The sequence below is a fragment of the Felis catus genome, chromosome A3 (assembly GCF_018350175.1).
Source record: "Felis catus isolate Fca126 chromosome A3, F.catus_Fca126_mat1.0, whole genome shotgun sequence".
In the NCBI taxonomy this organism is placed as follows: domain Eukaryota; kingdom Metazoa; phylum Chordata; class Mammalia; order Carnivora; family Felidae; genus Felis; species Felis catus.
The window spans coordinates 74,075,734-74,094,576 of NC_058370.1; the positions used below are offsets into that span (position 1 = coordinate 74,075,734).

An 18,843-nucleotide genomic window follows, 5' to 3' on the forward strand; every position below is an offset into this window, starting at 1 on the left:
ATATTTTGGCATTAAAAAAGAATGAAATAGTGATGTAGGCTACAGCATGGATAAACCTTGAAAACATTATGCTAAGTTAAAGAAACCAGTCACAGAATACCACATATTGTATGATTTCATTAATATAAAATGTCCAGAAGAGACCAATCTGTATAGACAAAAAGTAGATTAGTGGTTGCCTAGATCTGGGGCAGTTGGGAGGAAATGGGGTTAGAGGCTTAAGGATGCAGTGTTTATTTTTGAGAAAATGAAAATATTCTTAAGTTGTGATAGATGCACAGTTCTGTGAATATACTAAAAATCATTGAATTAGATATCTTACATGGCTGAATTGTCAATTAATTTTCAAAAAAAAGCTGTTTTTTCAAAAAAAGAATGGCACCATTACTTCATGAATATTTAAAAAGAAATGCCATCAAAACTCCATTCTCTCGTACAGTTTTCAATAAGGTCTTTAAGTCCTCTGGAACTAATAAATAAGATTTTAAACTCACTTGAGAACATAGAAGGCATATGTTTTAATTTTCTAGTTTTAAGACAAGTATTATACAACGAGAGAGAAAGAGAGGAGGATTAGGTATGTGGTTTAACTTTTCTGAGCATCAGTTTCCTCAACTGTAAAGTGGGCATACTGTTTTCAGTTTTTACTAGGCATCTGCTTAGACGCTGGACTTGCTCTGTCCCATATGTCAACTGCACAGAAGGAAGGAAACTTGAAAAGAGATGACAAGGCAGAGAGAGGGGTCCTCCTCTCAGCCCTCTTTCAATGGTTCCTCTCAAATGCCCTGATGCTGTGTTGCAAACAAAGTGAACTATCACAAATTCACCACTATATTCTATGCTATCACACCCATCTGGAATGTTCTTTTCTGCCTCCTCACCAGGTCAACTCCCATTCGTCCTTCAGGATTCAAGTGCCACTCTGTGAAGCATTCATTCCGCTTCCTTGGGTCGAGTTGACCACTTCCTCTTTTGTGCCTTGCATAGTATCTAACCACTCTTTATTTCTGTAACTTGCTTTCTGTAATGGCACGTATTTGCTGATGTGCTCTTCTGAGAAGATGGGGAACTCTAGGAGAGTGACATTTTAAAATTCATCCTTGTGTCCCTGGCATTTTGGACAGTGCCTTGCTATTATGGGCACCTTCTATCAATGTGTCAAAGAGTCTTCTTTCAACCATGGTGACGACTTTAAATTCCTAACAACTGGCAAGAGCTCATAGCAGAGCAACTTCTGAGAAAGAGTATTCTAATTAACTTAATGACCTGAAGGAGGCATAAGCTGGTGATTACTGCTTGCCAGTGAATTTAAAGAACTAAAAAGACATTGAGATCATAAAATAAATGGCTTTTGAGATAAGTTTTTCCCAAGTCTATATAGTTGGTTTTTTTTGAGAGAAAAGCTTAGGAGAATGTGTAAACATCATGTATTCTTTCATTTCTCAGCATCATATAATGGTATTTATCCTTTTCAGCACCCAAATTGTTTTTCACTTATCATTTTGATGCAAATCTTCTAGAAAGTTGTCATAATTGTCTAAGCTTTATTGGACAGCATATCCTGAAGAGAAATTGACCTTTTATTAATCATATATGTCCTCACAATTGACCTAAATGATTGTGTTGTGCTTTCAATATAATTACACATTCACGGGCTCTTGAGAAGTGCATGAATGTTTGACCTACATTCACAGGCCCAAGACAACTATGTTTTGAGTTTTTAATTTTACATTGAATAGCTTTCCTGTTTTCTCTCTTGGCTTTTGGTTTTTGTTGCTGACAAGACCTCTACTGATAGTCCCCATTCTAATTTGCTGCTTCTCGTTTTCTGTTGTGCAGGGAATTCACAGATTGTTAAAACGGGCTAGAAGAATTAATAAGTTTTGAGCGAGAACTTAATGGGCTCTCTTATGACTAAAGTGCATGAATTTGTGATATGCCTAAAAGTGTCTCTCGGTGTAATGTTTTTGCTTACTTTCATTCTCTTGGTCTTATTTAGGTGAGGTAGTGCTACCCTATTCCTTTAACTAGCTTGCTGTGATAGGACATGAAATAATCTTGTAAATTAACGGTTACTTACCAGGTATTTCCAGGGTATGACTGTCCTATCATGTGATCAGTTCCTCATGTTTGCTTGGTTCCTCCTTTAATTCCTTAATCCCATGCAGTAGGTAGTGACTCATTCCTATTTCCAATGCTGCTGATGGAAAGTTACTAAGCAAATGGAAATCTGATTACAGGAGAAAATCACAAGTATAGAAAAGGACAAATTTTATAAAATGGATCTTTAAAAAAATTGTTTTAACATTTATTCATCTTTGAGAGACAGAGCATGAGTGGGGAAGGGGCAGAGAGAGGGAGACACAGAATCCGAAGCAGGCTCCAGGCTCTGAGCTGTCAGCACAGAGCTGGACGCAGGGCTCGAACTCACGAACTGTGAGATCATGACCTGAGCCAAAGTCAGATACTCAACCGACAGAACCACCCAGGTGCCCCAAAATGGATCTTTAAAAGGTAAAAAAACCATTCTCTTATTCTGACTGTAAGCCTATTCCCAACCTCTACTTTCTACCCATTTACACCCTAGAGACAGGCATCAGCAATACCTGTTAAAACCTAGATAAAACAGAACCTAGCCAGAGCACCTGGCCGGCTCAGTCAGAGGAGCATGACTCTTCATCTTGGGGTCGTAAGTTCGACCCCCACATTGGGTGCAGAGATTACTTAAAAAAGTAAAATCTCAGGGGCACCTGGGTGGCTCAGTTGGTTAAGCGTCTGACTTTGGATCAGGTCATGATCTCATGGTGCATGAAATCGAACCCCACATTGGGCTCTGTGCTGACAACTCAGAGCCTGGACCCTGCTTAGGATTCTGTGTCTTGGGGCGCCTGGGTGGCGCAGTCGGTTAAGCGTCCGACTTCAGCCAGGTCACGATCTCACGGTCCGTGAGTTCGAGCCCCACGTCGGGCTCTGGGCTGATGGCTCGGAGCCTGGAGCCTGTTTCCGATTCTGTGTCTCCCTCTCTCTCTGCCCCTCCCCCGTTCATGCTCTGTCTCTCTCTGTCCTAAAAATAAATAAACGTTGGAAAAAAAAAAAAAAAGGATTCTGTGTCTCACTCTCTCTCTGGCCCGCTCATGCTCTCTCTTTTTCTTTCTCTCTAAAAAAATAAATCAACATTAAAATAAATAAAATCTTTAAAAAAAAAACAGAACCTAGCCTATGTCAAAATAAATGATGGTTCATTAATAAAATAGACTCATTCCATGTGGCAGAGACTACCCTCACAGTAAAGACCATGGAAATATAATTGACAAATTACATACCATAACATGAAAGCTTAAGACCTTCTAATAAAAAAAATATGAACTGGTTATTCTTAAGTATAATAATACTTAGAGCATCATTTGAATATGCCACATGGTATTCCCTTCAAGGTAAATCAGGAAGTGGGTTTCTACATAAAACACTGGTGCTTTTAGGTTACTAAAACTAAGTGTGGGCTAAAACAATTAAATGCTTCTAATCGTAGAAAAACTGTAGATTTGTTCTCATACAAAATAATGCAAATTAAAAATGATAATAACCATTATAAATAAGGAAATTTGAAGACATTTTATTTCCTTCTATTGAATGAAAATACGAAGATATATAAAAAATATATACACTGATATATGAGATGATGTATTTGATGTTCTGCTGTTGAAAGTTAAAATTCACATTAAATTTAACAAATTGTTTAATGTAAATGTTTTTTATTTCCTAATTTTCAATCAATATGTGTCAGTTGGATGTTTTACTTAAATAGTAGCTTGAGAAGAATTCTCAGATTCAATTTTATTTTGCAGATTTCATAATTTAAATACCTGTTTTTGGTTTCTTAAACTAAAATTGCAATATAAAATATTCAGTTGCATGGAACTAAACATTTTTTTTGTTTTGTTTTGTTTTTAAAGTTTATTACCTGTTGGGATGAGCACTGGGTGTCATATGGAAACCAACTTGTCAATAAATTTCATTTTAAAAAAATAATAAATAAATAATAAATAAAGTTTATTTATTCATTTTGAGAGAGACAGAGAGCAGGGGCAGGACAGAGAGAGAGGGACAGAGAATCCCAAGCAGGCTCCATGCTGTCAACATAGAGCCCAGTGCAGGAATTGATCTCACCAACCGTAAGATCATGACCTGAGCTGATATCAAGAATCAGACGCTCAACCAACTGAGCCACACAGGCACCCCTAAACATGTTTCATATTTTAAAAATTACCTTATTTTCTCATTATGAAAATAATACATTTCATTGGCATGTTTGGAAAAATCAATGATATAAAGAAAAAAACAAATAAAAAATCAAACCCATAATTCTACCACTCAGAGATTAATATATCATTGCATTTATTTCACATTATTTTTAAAAGCCTTACCACTCTCACAACACCATTAGAAAATATAACAGTGATCAAAATTTGAATATGTATCTCAGCTTAAATTAATTCATGATCCTGAGATCAAGAGTCACATGCTCTACCAACTGAACCAGCAAGCACTTCTCAAATGCATTTTTAATAATGATATTCATCATATGTTAAATATGTAGAACTGCCAGCTTACCAATTTTTATTTATGTATTTTCAAAAATTTGTTTATTTGGGGGAGAGTGCAAGCAGGGAGGGGCAGAGAGAGGGGAACAGAAGATCCAAAGCAGGCTCTGCGCTGACAGTCTGACAGCCTGACAGCAGCAAGCCCAATGTGGGGCTCAAACTTGCAAAACGTGAGATCATGACCTGAGCCAAAATCCATCACTCAACCGAATGAGCCACCGAGGTGCCCCCAGTATACTGATTTTTAAAACATCAAACCTCAAATTCCCACAACCATATCTAAAACCTGGCTAATACATCTTGCAAAAGAATAAAAATGTATTCTCTGGGTTTAGAATAAAACTGAGGTTATGAGTTCTATATTTGTCAGAGCATTCTCACTTTCTTGATTCATGAATCAATATTTATTGAGCTATCATATGTGTGAGATAGCATATGGAGCAGACAAGACACAGAAAAGATTGTATCTAAATGAGGCCAAAAGAAATAAAATGGCAAATATATCATTCAATAGGTTAGTTCTAGAGGGGGGCAGACTTTTTCTGTAAAAGGTCAGATAGTAAATATTTTAGGCTTCGTGGGCCATAAGGTCTCTGTTGCAACTAACCACTTTCATGGTAGCATAAAGCAGTCATAGATTGTGTGTAAAGAAATAGGTGTTGCTGTGCTGTAGAAAAGCTTTATTTACAAAAAAACAGTGGGTCAGATTTGGCCCCTAGACTATTGCTTGTCAACCTCTCAACTAGTATTCACTGTATTTACACTGGATACAAAACAAAACAAAAAACAGGATTGAATTCTTTTCCAGTCAATTAATTAACTTTAAGAATAATTAAATTGACCATCCAAGTGCATTGTATAATTATGTTCTGGAAGCGCAGAAGAGTTGGTCTTCAAGTCGCTTGGAAATGGAATTCCATTATTCTGGTGCATCAGATATAGTTCAAATTGCTTTCAATCTCTCGTGTTACCATTGAAAACCTTTCCCCAGATATAAAATTATTCGGGGAGGGGGTGGAATTCTCTTGAGTTCCAGCAGGAAACAGGGGGGTACTCCGGAGGTGCCTAACTAAACAGAAGTTAGAAAAAGGGTAAATTAGGTGTGGGATGTTAAGTGAACCAACAGAGGCTGGTAAAGCACCCAAAGATGAGCAGTAGCAGGCATCTGCTTCACCCCTGGGCCTGAACGGGCAAGAGGAGGACACTGTTATCAGAATCCTGGAAGACCATACATAGTCTTGTAAGAGGAGCCACCGGATAGGAGCTGTGTCCACAGAGAATGGGGCCACTGCCATCATCATGATGCAGAAGAAAAAACTAGGAAAGAATATCCCAATCTCTCTGTCCTTCTCACTCATATTGCCAGCCAGTGCCCCCCACTGCTGAATACCATGAGAAGCAGAGAGCAAGAGAACCCAGATGATGCAGTCCACGGAGGTCAGCCTCCTGGCACAGAGAAAGAGAGATTGAAACTAAAGGCCCCAAAAGAAAACTATCTAGCACAGAGCTGCATGTGAAAAATGAGGAGAACACCTAGCACTATTTTTACGGATCCTTTGATGGCCATACAAGATGGCAATTCTTTTCAAATTAGAAGCTTAAATCTTTGGTGGAATGCCTTGATGAAACAGAGGGAGCTGATAAGTGTGTTAAAAATAAAATGCCATAAAATTTGTGGCTTATAGCTTGACATGTATGGTCTATTAATGCGAGGTATAAACCAAATCTTTTTTTTTTTAACTGACAGATATATAGCATCAGAGCCCTGCAGTGTCTTGCACACAGTAGGTGTTCTATATTAGTTGAATGAATAAATTTGTGAAAATAATTAATTTTTCATAACTTTCATTTAAATAACTTGATTTGTAAGTAGAAGGAAATATAATTTATTAAAAGATATTATTTTAAAAGAAAATAACAAAACTGGGGTAAACAAAACCAAGGGGTACTTGATTCTCTTATCTGTGTCCTCTACTCAACAGAAACTGGAAGCACTGCATACAAACCAACCTTTACTAAACCCATTCATCAACATTTATTTAGAATGTATTCCTATTTCAGGGGCACCTGGGTGGCTCAGTCAGTTAAGCGACCCACTCTTGCTTTTGGCTCAGGTCGTGATCTCACAGTTGGTGAGATGGAGCCCTTGGTGGGGCTGTGCGTTGACAGCACAGAACCTGCTTGGGATTCTCTCTCTCCTCTCTCTGCTCTTCCCCTGTTCTCTCTCTCTCTCTCTTCTCAAGATAAAAAAACATTAAAAATTTTTTTTTAAATAATGTATTTCTACTTGAAGTCCTTATTCATCATTTTGTTTAATAAAAGTAAAATGGATAACAAATCAGAATTAGACCCTTTACTTCTATTTGATAAAGTTCAATTAGCATCTTCCAAAATCATTGTGAAATAAACATAGTGGTCATGGTACTGGCTGCAATAATGTTAGTAGGTAATATCAGCTACATCTTCTATATTTCACAATACATTAATCATGTGAAAACTTTGAGTCTTAATTAGGAAGATATTGTATGTTAATGTCACCTTTCATAAACTCATGCCCAGCTTCTGTGGAAATTTACTAGCGTAAGTCTGAAAAAACAGATTTCCAAGTCCTGCATTGGGTATATTTTGATTCCAGACGGTTTTAGATCTCACCCCTCTTCTTTTTAATTTAAGATATGGCAATAGTATGTCAATTATGTTACAGCTACAAATAATTTTTGAGTTTTGGCAATTCTGAATTAGTTACCCAGCTATTTCTGCCTTTTATTTTCTCTCTCTCTCTTTTTTTTACTATGGCCCTATCTAACTAATACTTGGATTTTTTTTTTTATTTTTATTTAACAAGGGTCATAAGAACAATGGCCATATTTTTCCTGTAGCACAATGTGAAAGCACTTTTCTTGTACTCATTTTGCAAGGGCATATCAAATTACATGGAATTGGCAAAAGTCAACATGATTTTGTGAAGAGCAAGTCCTGCCAAACTAATTTCTTTTCTTTTCTTTTCTTTTTTAACCAACTGCAGAACCTGACAGATGGTATAGTAATGATTACCTCTACAAAACATCATCTGTGTCTACTTACTGGCATATATATCATGTGTTTTTAAACATAATGTGGTGCTCAAGTCTGAGGTGGAATCACGAAAGGAATGCTTCCTCTCCCCTCATTGCCTCTTAAATGCTGACCTCAGCATAAAGGCGTAAATGAGACTGGAATTGGTTATTGAGTGCGCCAAGTACACACACATTGTAGATCATCCGTTGTCTCCAGAGAAGCAGGAAAGTGGAATTCTACCTGTCCTAGAAATCAAGTGACTTGGGGCTACCAGGATGTCTCACAGTGTAAATAACATAATATCCCTGTACTTCTGCATTAAAGGATCCCCTCTTGACAACTACTACAAAAAAATCTGGCCACTGAGAAGAGGTGAAGAAATTAAAATTCACCAAAAAATTCCTGCATATTTCAAAAATAACCTTTTTAGTAACACTTGATGCTTTCTGAACTTGTGAGAAGCACCATTCACATGCTGCAATGTCAATATTAAATTTTATCTGATGTTTTTTTTCAATGAGAACTTCCTGCTTAGTTCCTTTTCTTTTGTCCATTCAGTGAATATACATTTTGAATATTTATTATGCACCTGGCACTAGGGATATAAAAATGCATAAGATGTTTCCTTATGACACATGTACCTTTATGGACATCATAGTCAGCTAGGAAATATAGACCAATGTTATTCTAAAATACTGCAATGCATGATATGTGCTATTTACAGGAAGATTTGATGGAAAATCAAGAAAGCCTTCACAGAGAGGTGACTTGTAGCTAGGCCTTGAATGAAAAGTTGACATTCAATGGGGAGAAGAGGTTCAGGGAATTTGAGGTGGGAAAATGATAGAAGCAGTGCATCAAAATACAGAAGAGCATGATCTGTTTGGGGAGCCATGAATAGCTTCCTGTGGCTAAACTATAGTTTCCCAGGGGTGGAGAATGGTGGGAAATGAAAGTTGAATTCATATTGTAAGAAAGTGAAATATCATACTAAAGAACTGGCCTTTATCTTATAGGCAATAGGTTCAAGTGAAGCTTTAAAAAAAAAAAATCAAGCGAATGAGATCAGATTTCTCCTTCAAGAAGAAAATTCTAGCAGCGCCATAGTGGGTAGTTGGAAAGAGGTGAGACTGTAGGCAGAGAAACCAGACAGGAGTTCCTCCTACTAAAGTTTTATAGATTCAGCTTATGCTGCTTTTTTTTTGTTGCAAGTTTAATAGTGACTTTCTTGAACTTTGTTGGTAGACAGGAGATTATGAATACTATCACCAGTCCAGCAACTTGTTCATGTTGCCCTCTATTGGCAGAAAAGAAAGGAAATTACTGTCTAGGACATTATCTCATACTTCATTAGCTGACAATATTTCAATTTCTATTGCAACTGTGTGCCAGTAACGGTGCTAAGAGTAGAGGATACAAAAAAGAATCTCAAGAAACTCAAAATATAAGAATAAAAATAAAATTAAAATACCATTAATGTAGTGCTCCCAATTCATAAGTAATATTAATATGTGTTATACAAAATATAAACACAGCCAATTCACATCTGTGTATTGAATACATCTCAATATAGTCAGTATTAACCACATTAACAAAAACTATAACTTATATTTATGTAAGTTTACTTGTAAGAATATGTCTTCATTGCAGGAAAATCTGACACTACAGATAAATACAAAAAAGATAAAAAAGAGAAAGGAAAACAATTGGAAAAAAATTCCACTCACAGTGTCATCTACCTAGATGCTTTCAAATTGTCATACTCGCACACTCACACACACACACACAAAATAATATCATAGGCAATATATATTATTCTTTTCCCCCACTTAACAATACAGACATTACATACAATTTTATATACATACATGTATTTGTACATATACATGTATACATATATAGAACACATAATCTACAATATACATACAATTCCTGCTTAACAATAAACCTATATTTGCATGTCAATAGAAAAGCTTTTAGAATATAATTCATATGAGATGGAAACAAATTAAAATTTTTCCAGGTTTTACAGGTATTAACATATAACATATGTAAGTTTAAGGTGCACAATGTGATGATCTGATACACATATATATTGCAAAGTGATTACCACAATAAGGTTAGATAGCACCTCCCTCCCCTCATATAATTACCATTCTTTTCTATGTGGTGATAATGTTTAAGATCTACTCTCTTAAAACTTATAAGTATATAATAAAGTATTGTTGATTATAGTCACCATTCTGTATGTTAGATCCCCAGAGCTTATTCATCCTATAGCTGTATCCATCTCTCCATTTCCTGCACTCCCCAATCATTCTATTCTCTAATTCCAAAAGATGTTTAGATTTCACATGTAAGTAAGAACATATAGTATTCGTCTTTTTCTGACTTATTTTGCTTAACATAATGCCTCCAAGGTCCATCCATGTCATCACAAAGGGCAGGATTTCTGTCTTTTTTTATGGCTTAATAATGTTGCATTGTTTAACATTTGTCTGTAGTCAATGGACACTTAGGTTGTTTCCAAGTCTTGACTATTGTAAATAATGCTACCATGAACATGACAGTACAGGTATCTCTTCATGATCCTGATTTCCTTTCCTTTGGATACATACCCAGAAGTGGCATTAGTAGATCATATAGTAGTTTTATCTTCAATTTTTTGAGGAACCTCTACAATGGTTTCCATAGTGACTGTACTAATTTACATTCCCACCAGTGGTGCTCAAGTGTTCCAATTGTTCCACATCCTTGCCAACACTTGTTACGTACATATTTTAGACATCAGCTCCTCATCAGATATATGGTTTGCAAATATTTTCTCCCATTCTGTAGGTTGCCTTCGCATTTTGCAGATAGTTTCTTTGGCTGTGCAGAAGCTTTTTAGTCTGCGTAGTCCCACTTCTTTATTTTTGCTTTTGTTGTTTGCACTTTAGATGTCATATCCAAACAATCATTGCCAAAACCAAAGTCAAGGAACTTTTTCCTTATGTTTTCTTCCTCTAGCTCTATAGTTTTAGGTATTAAATTTAAGTTTTTAATCTATTTCAAGTTAATTTTTGTCAGTGGTGTAAGACAGAGGCCCAGTTTCTTTTTTTTTTTTTTATGTGAATATCCAGTTTTCCTAAAACCCTTTATTGAAGACACTATCTTTGCCAATTGAGGATTCTTGGTTCTTTTGTCAAATATTAGTTGAGTGCATATGTGTGCATTTATTTCTGAGGTCTGCCCTGTGTTCCATTTGTCTATGTGCCCATTCTTATGCCAGCGACATACTGTTTTGGTTACTATAGCTTTGTGATAAAGCTTAAAATTAGGTATTTGATGCCTCCACCTTTGTTATTTTTTCTTAAGATTGTTTTGGCTGTTTGGGGTCTTCTGTGGTTTGATATAAATTTTAAGATTATTTTTTCTATTTCTATGAAAACTTCCAGTGGAATTTTTACAGGGATTGCAATGAATCTGTAGATCACTTTGGGTAATATGCAATATTACAATATACTATTGTAATATACTATAACAATACTAATTCTTTTTTTAAAGATTTTATTTTTAAGTAATCTCCATACCCAATGTGGGGCTCAAACCCACAACCCCAAGATCAAGAGTCACATGCTCTACTGACTGAGCCAGCCAGACATCCCAATAGTAATTCTTCTAATCCATGAACATGAGATGTCTTTAAATTTGTTTGTCTTCCTCAATTTCTTTCATCAATATCTTACAGTTTTAAGTGTACAGATATTTCACCTTTTTGTTACATTTATTCCTAAATATTTTATTGTCTTTGATGCTATTGTAAATGGGATTATTTTCTTAATTTCTGTTCCAGATTATCTTTGTTAGTTTATAAAAATGTAACAGATTTTTGTATGCTGATTTTGTATATTGCAACTTTACTAACTTTATTTAGTAGTTCTAAAATGGTTTTGATGGGCTTTCTATATATGGGATTATGTCATCTGCAAATAGACAATTTTACTTCTTCCTTTCTGTTTTGGATATCTTTTATTTCTTTTTCTTGCTTAATTGCTCTGGCTAGGACTTCCAGTACTATGTTGAATAAGAGTGATGAGAGTGGGCAGCTTTGTCTTGCTCCTGATCTTAGAGAAAAAGCTTTTACACCGTTGAGTATGATGTTTTCTCTGGCTTATCATACCTGGCTTTCATTATGTTGAAGTATGTTCTTTCTATACCCAATTTTTAAAGAGTTTTTATCATGAAAGGATACTGGATTCATGAGATGCATTAGCTGCATTTATTTAGATAATTTTTTTAAAGATTTTATTGTTTTTAAGTAATCTCTTCTCTACACCCAACATGGGGCTTGAACCCACAACCCTGAGATCAACAGTCTTATACTCCATCACCTGAGCCAGGCAGGTGCCCTGAGATCACATTTTTTTAAGTCTTTCATTCTATTAAAGTGGTGAATCACATTTATTTATTTGCATACATTGAGCCATTCTTGCATCCCAGTGAGAAATCTCACTTGGTCATGGTCCATGACCCTTGTAATTTTTATAAAAATTGTTATTGTGGTAAAATGTGAATACATAAAATTTACCATTTTAATCATTTTAAAGTGTACAGTTCAGGGGCATTAAGTACATTGACATTGTTGTGCAAACATCACTACTATACATCTCCAGAACTTTTTCATCATTCCAAACTAAAACCCATTATATAATAGCTCCGTTCTCTCCCCCTGACCCCAACCATGGGAACTGTTATAGTTTCTGTCTCTACATAGTTCACTAATCTAAGTACCTCATATAAATGGAATCATACAACATCTGCCCTTTTGCTCTGGTGTATTTCACTTAACATAATGTCTTCAAAGTTTATTCATGTTGTAGCATGTATCAGAATTATATATCAGGGGAATGAAACTTGGCTCCATTGTCTCAATCTGAGACAAACTTTAAGGTATAACTAACATCCCAGAGTTCCCCTGTGGGACAGGCTGAAACTACCCTCAGTGAGACTTTGCCTAAAGTCGTACCTTTGGTTGGCTTCTTCCCTTTCCGTGTTCTGCTTCTCATACTCCCATACTCTTTCCTTCTAGGGAGCACTTTCTCAATAAATCACTTGCACTAGAATCCTCATCTCAGGGATCTTCTTCCAGGGAACTCAACATAAGATATCAAGAGACAACTCATACCCAGAATACTAAAAAGAAGTCCTTCAAAAAGAATAGAAAAATGTAAACTATCTAATAGGAAAAGGGAAAAAGACTTGAATAGATACTTCATAAAATAGCATATCCAGATGGTCAATAAATATATGAAAAGGTACCTCACTTTGTTGATCATCAGGGAGATGCAAATGGAAATCATTGTGGTATACCATTATCACCCACCTGAAAAGCTAAAATGAAATTACCGGGGCGCCTGGGTGGCGCAGTCGGTTAAGCATCCGACTTCAGCCAGGTCACGATCTCGCGGTCCGGGAGTTCGAGCCCCGCGTCGGGCTCTGGGCTGATGGCTCAGAGCCTGGAGCCTGTTTCCGATTGTGTCTCCCTCTCTCTCTGCCCCTCCCCCGTTCATGCTCTGTCTCTCTCTGTCCCAAAAATAAATAAACGTTGAAAAAAAAATTTAAAAAAATAAAAAATAAAATGAAATTACCAAGCATTGGTGAGGATATGAAGCAAACAGAGCTCTCATAGTGCTGGTGGGAATGTAAACAGATATTTTGGAAAATTGGTTAGGAGCATAGACTAAAGCCAAATATGCATACTCTATAACACAGTAATTCCACTCCTAAGTAAATATCCAACAGATACATGTGTCTGTGTGTCCCAAAGGCATGTTCTGGAATGCTCAAGGCAGCACTATTTGAAATAGCCCCTAACTGGGAACTACACAGATGCCGACCAACAGTTAAACGGGTAAATAAATAGAATACTATACACCAACAAGAATGAATGATCTACACAGAGCGATATAGATGATTCTCACGATATAACTTGAAAGGAGCCAGATAAAAATGAGTGCATATTGTAAAGAACTAATCTTTAGTCTTAGAAGTAGGATAGTGGTTACTTACCACAGGGGATGGGAATAGTAACAGGAAAGAAGCACAAGGCAGGCTTTTGAGGTACTAATAATGTTCTGTTTCTTGACCTGGTTACTGGTTACCCTTGTGAGTTCAATTTGTGAAAATTCATTGAGCTGTACACTTTGATATATGCTTATAATTTGATATGTGGAAATTTGTGTAAAAAGCTTTTTTAAAAAATGTATGTAATTTAAAAGTAACTCCTTTTAGAGGCACCTGGGTGGCCTAGTTGGTTGAGCATCGAACTCTTGATTTCAGCTCAGGTCATGATCCCAGGGTTGTGATCAAGCTGTGCATTGGGGTCCATGCTGATCGTAGAGCCTGCTTAAGATTCTCTCTCTCTCTCTCTCTCTCTCTCTCTCTCCTCTCTCTCTCTGTCTTACATGTGTGCGTGCTCTCTCTCTCCTTCTGCCCCTCTCCCCCATTGCTTGTGCTCTCTCTGTAAAGTAAATTTTTCAAAGTAACTCCTCTTAGAATAATTGAATTAACTATTGCACAGCAGCCCAAAGGCATATTATACAGTTATAAAAGAGAAGAGGAAGATCTCTATGAACCTGTAGGGATTGATTTCAAAATAAAATTTTAAGTGTAAAAAAGCATAGTGAAAAAGAGCATTTACCTTCATGTAAGAAAAATAGGAAAATAAAATACATCTGTATCTGTTTATTTGTGGAAGAAGGAGAAAGAGGAGGGACAGAAAAGGAAAAGAAAGGAAGCAGAAGGGGAGCGAGGAGAAGGGAAGGGAAGAGAAAGGAAGGGGGGCATGGAGGAAGAATAAACCAGAAACCAATGAGGTTGATTACCTACAGGGAGTGGGTGGGAGCAAAGTAGAAATGATGGAGGAGGAGTAGGAACAGGGTAGAAGGATTGAGAGGGTACTGATACTTTTGGAGGTTAACTTCCTTGTATAGCTCTGACTTTTAGAACCATGTTAATATTTCACACACTCAAAAAATAAATAATTTAAATCAACCAGGATATGAGAGGCATACAAATAATATGGACTACAAATGGAATACAAATAGTAACAAATGAAACCAACTTTATTACAAATGAATAACCTAATCATACTGAAAGACCTAAGAGAGACAAAAACTCACCCAGGAAACTCTAGACTTCAATATTTTGACTATATATTCTAAGATAGTGTTTGACACATTAAGGCCTATAGACCATATCCAGTCCACTGCCTATTTTTGTAAATTAAGTTTCATTAGACTCAGCCATGCTTATTCATTTATATGTTGTCTATAGCTGCTTTTGCACTATAAGCTATAGCTTATATGTTGCACTATATAAATGCAACATATGCTTATATGTTGCATTTATATGTTGCACTATAGCTGCTGTTGCACTATATAAGTAGTTGCAACAGAAAGCGTACGACACCCAAAGCTGAAAATATTTACCATCTGGCAAAAAAGTTTGCACACCTATTCACTAAGGCTAAAAAGAAAAAGAACTATGCATGAATATTGTACTGTAGTCAATAAACTTGTTTTTTAGAAGGGAATGAGCTACAAATTCTGTAACTACTTTATGTCTATTATGGGATTAAGCCAATAAGTTAATATACTGTGAATATTGAGAGCAAGATTTTATGTAGTAATGATGTCAAGTGATTCTGATTTAATGGATTATTTTAATGAAATCTTTAAGGGAATTTCTCTTTCTCTTATCTTTTAGCATGGAAAATATCAAACATAGAGAAATTAGTATAATAAGCTCATGATGTAGTTTCAATAGTTAACACTATTTTGCTGATCTTGTGTTATCTATTTATACCCCTACCTCCGTTTTTTCTGGTTTTGGCTGGTGTCTTTTAAAGCAAATCTTAAACATGTCATTTCACCATAAAAATACTGCCCAGTATCCATCTTTAACTTATAAACTGTAGCTTTTTACAGGAACTTTTCAAATCTTTGAAAATGATATTTAAATGATCTGAGTGATTAATCAATAAAATTTTTAAAAATAAGAAAACATAGGAAAACTTGACCCTCCAGGTAATGAAAATGTATAATATTTTAAAGCTACAATAATTAAGACTAGGTATTTGGCCAGAAATGGAAGAATAGGGGATAGGGAAGAAACAATTTCATATGTTATTTAATAGGTGTAAATTGGTACAATTTTTCTGGAATGCATTTTGGCCATATGAATTAAAAGCCTTAAAATGTATACTCTTTTATGCTAAGTGAAATAAGTCACTCAGAGAAAAACAAATACCATATGATTTCACTTATATGTGGAATTTAAGAAAAAAACAAGTGAACAAAGAAAGAGAGACAAAACAAAAAACAGACTCTTAACTATAAAGAACAAGCTGATGATTCCCAGAGGGGAGGTAGGTGGGGGGATGGGTGAAATAGGTGTAGCTGATTAAGAGTACACATATCTTGATGAGCACTGACTAATATATGGAACTATTGAATCACTCTTGTACACCTGAAATTAATATAACACTGTGATAACTATACTAGAATTAAACTTTTAAAATGACTCTACAAAGCATAACTTTTATTATATGCAAATCATTCTTACATGATTCAGAGAAAGAGAAAGAACATAAATGTGGAGAAAGTCAATAATTCTTGAACCTAGGGTTCATTTGTATTACTCATGTAATTTTTCTGTAGATTTGACAAAGTTTAATACCCAAAGCTTTGTGGCTTTTTTAAGGTTTATTAAGGTTTTTTAAGGTTTATTTTCAGAAAAAAAGAGAGAGGGAGAGAGAGAGAGCAAGTGAGCTTGAGTGGGGGAGAAGCAGAAAGACAGAGAGAGAGAGAATCCCAAGCAGGCCCCATGCTATCTGTGCAGAGTGCAACTTTGGCCTTGAACTTATGAACCATAAGATCATGACCTAAGACTAAATCAAGAGTCAGATGCTTCACCAACTGAGCCACCCAAGAGTCCCAAGGCTTTGTTTTTTAATGTGTATCTATTTGACCTACAAGTTCTAGGAAATTATTCAGAGAACTGAAGATACATGTGAAGATAAATGTACAATGAAGAATGTGGAAGGATGTTCACAACGTCGTACACGATAGTGAAGAACTAAAAACAACCAAAAAATTTAAAAGCAGAGGCCTGGGAATCACTGGGGTGCATGCATATAATTTAGTACTGTGCAACCATTTGAAATCCTCTTGGAGAATGTATATATTGCCATGCAAAATTTTCATAAAATATTTTGTGAGTTAGAACTTTGTTTGCAAGTGACAAAAAATGATCTGAGCTGACAGGTCAGTTATCATGTGACTGTCTCTCTGATTCAATCCTACCCTTCCTTAGTGTGCTTTGTGATGCTGGGACTTGGGACCCTCCAAGCATTTCTTCTGGTGCTTTCTTCAAGCTTTCAAGTTTTAATAGTCCCAACTATGTTCCTTTGTTCTATCCAACCTTAATAGTGGTATCTGCTTCCTGCAGTTGTTACCTCCCTGATACCTTAATGTTTTCTTTTTGCTTTTTCATTTCATCAATACCTAGTTAGCAATTCTTTATATCAAATCATTCTGTAAAATAACTAGTGTGGCTTCTGCCTCTTGGCAGCTTGCCTGTGCCTAAAAGGAGAATATAAAGCCCCAACGTGTCTTGTAGACTCTGAGGGCAGAAGGATCCCAGGAGAGCATAAAGATAACAAAATGGTTAGCAACCAGGAACCCAGGAAATGCCTTCTCATATCCTGTCTTTCTTTGCTTCTCTGTTTAATTGTCATCTCTCTGCCTAGGAAGGGTCTCAGCTGCTCAGTTCACCCATCAGGTTACAGCCACATTCCAGCTCTGAAGTTTTAAACTTTCCTTCACTCAAAACCGTGGCTCAGTCTGGGGGCACCTGGGTGGTAAGCATCTGACTTTGGCTCAGGTCATGATCTCACAGTTTGTGGGTTTGAGCCCCGTGTTAGGCTCTGTGCTGACAGCTTGGAGCCTGGAGCCTGCTTCAGATTCTGTGCCTCCCTCTCTCTGCCCCTCCCTCGCTCACACTCTGTCTTTCTCTAAATATTAAATGATCTCAGGTGAAGAATAACGCACTGAAAGTCATGGAAGTATTAACACTGTTATTTCAATTAAATTCAAAAATAGAAAGTAAAAAAAAAAAAAAAAACAGTGGCTCAGTCTGAAAAAGAATATTATGGCCCCAATTTCAAATTCCTGGTGGAAAACAACTGACAGAGAAAGTTTGGGTCAGATTTCTACCCATGATGTGATCATCTGAGACCAAGGAATGAAGTCATACAAGTAGTGATATGATTGTCTGGGGCCCATCTTTAAGGAGAAGGAAGTTAAACTAGGTCATTGTGAGATGAGCCAACACCCAAAAAGAATCGAATACAGTTGTTGAGTGGAAACAAAACAAAAGAGCCATGTATAATACAATCCAATTTCTGTAAAACAGAACCAAACTATCTATATACAAAATGTCTATTACTAATGCATATATTAGAAGCATCTGGAAAGATTTTAGTGAACAGGAAAAATTTTTTTAACTTTTCATTATGAAAGAATTTCAGACTTACCAAAGAGTTGCAAAAATAGTACAAAGAATTCCTGTATACCCTTAATTCAACTTCCCCAAATGTGAAATGTTGCATAATCACATTAAAATTATCAAAACCGAGAAAGTAACACTAATAAATACCACTAACTAATCTACAGACCATATTCAAGTTTTGCCAACTGTCCATTAATGTCTTCCTTTCCTTGGGCCAAGAGGCAGTAACTCAAGATCACACAATGGATTCAGTTATGTCTCCTTAGTCTCTTTGATCTGGAATGGTTTCTCAATTTTCCTTTGTCATGAGCTTGACGCTTTTTCTCTTTGCCATAAATAAGTATCTTCTGGGAAAATACTTTGACATTATGTATAAATCCCATTTCTCCATACTTAAGCCCACTAATTTTAGTATCCATTAATGATTCTTGTCTGAAACAATGTTCACTATGTGTTTGGCAAATGGTGATTTCCTATTTCCATCACTTCTTCAACATTTATTACTTGGAATTCTACCGTAACAAAGAGATTTCCCTACTCTACTGATTGTTTTTATTTAATGTTTTATGATATAGCCTTATGGACATGATTTTTATTCCATGGTTTATAATATACCATTATCATGGGGCAC

General features: G+C 36.0%; 1 long non-coding RNA gene across 1 annotated transcript in view; it reads right to left on the reverse strand.

Annotated features, from left to right (window-relative positions):
* Nucleotides 1-139: 139 nt before the first annotated feature.
* The window catches only part of LOC123384464, a 72,168-nt gene continuing 53,464 nt past the window's right edge, over nt 140-18,843 (reverse strand). The window contains exon 5 of the long non-coding RNA XR_006595579.1: nt 140-2,230. This is a non-coding gene — a long non-coding RNA (uncharacterized LOC123384464). The remainder of the gene's footprint in view (nt 2,231-18,843) is intronic.